Source organism: Nematolebias whitei, chromosome 18, assembly GCF_014905685.2.
Source record: "Nematolebias whitei isolate Nwh7 chromosome 18, NemWhi1, whole genome shotgun sequence".
NCBI lineage: Eukaryota > Metazoa > Chordata > Actinopteri > Cyprinodontiformes > Rivulidae > Nematolebias > Nematolebias whitei.
In genome coordinates, this window is record NC_056515.1 from 932,938 (window position 1) to 934,165 (window position 1,228).

Genomic DNA, 1,228 nt, shown 5'->3' on the forward strand with positions numbered 1-1,228 from the left:
GAATTGTGTGTTTTTATTGAATTGTGTGTTTTTAATTGAATTGTGTGCTTTTTATTGAATTGTGTGCTTTTTATTGAATTGTGTGTTTTTATTGAATTGCGTGCTTTTTATTGAATTGTGTGTTTTTATTGAATTGTGTGCTTTTTATTGAATTGTGCGCTTTTATTGAATTGTGTGTTTTTATTGAATTGTGTGTTTTTATTGAATTGTGTGCTTTTTATTGAATTGTGTGCTTTTATTGAATTGTGTGTTTTTATTGAATTGTGTGCTTTTATTGAATTGTGTGCTTTTATTGCATTGTGTGTTTTTATTGAATTGTGCGTTTTTAATTGAATTGTGTGCTTTTAATTGAATTGTGCGTTTTTATTGAATTGTGCGTTTTTATTGAATTGTGTGATTTTATTAATTGGTGTTTTATATTTTATTATGGGGTTCACATGATTTTATTGGTTGTAGTGTATTTAATTGTGGAAGAAGCTTTGTTAGCGCACGATGTCCAATACAAATTTCCCCTCAAGGACGGATGGACGGACGGTCCGTCCATCCGCCCATCCATCCACCCACCCACCCACCCATCCATCCATCCACCCATCCATCCATCCATCCATCCACCCACCCACCCATCCATCCATCCATCCACCCACCCACCCATCCATCCATCCATCCATCCACCCATCCACCCATCCATCCATCCATCCACCCACCCACCCATCCATCCATCCACCCACCCACCCATCCATCCTCCCATCCATCCACCCACTGCACGTCAGCTCCATACAAGTTACCATGTAAAGTTAATATAAGTTCATCTGACACGCACATTGCATTAATCACCAGCTTTAGCTTCCATCAGCTGAAAAGATCTGTTTAAACATTGACTTTCATTTAATTTTAATGGAAAAAAGAAAAACATTGTGTTCAGCTGACAAATGAGTTGTGATGGGCTATATTACAAGAAATTCATAACTGCAATTAAATATTTTTAATACACGTTCAGAAAGTCACATTGCGACTTAATAAACTTGTTACAGTATGTCAGTGTAATGTTGGTTCTTGTGTTCATGTGACAGTAAAAAGTTGGAGCCCCACGACGCTCATGTCGACAATTTGTGACAGTTTGAGACGGTCTGTGACAGTCAGTGACAGTCAGTGACAGTCTGTGACAGTCTGTGACAGTCTGTGACAGTCTGTGACAGTCTGTGACAGTCTGTGACAGTCAGTGACAGTC

The 1,228-nt window shown here is 38.4% G+C and overlaps 1 protein-coding gene across 2 annotated transcripts in view; it reads left to right on the forward strand.

Annotated features, from left to right (window-relative positions):
• Positions 1 to 1,228, forward strand: part of LOC119424699 (MOB kinase activator 1B) — a 14,763-nt gene that overhangs the window by 5,223 nt on the left and 8,312 nt on the right. The window lies entirely within an intron of this gene.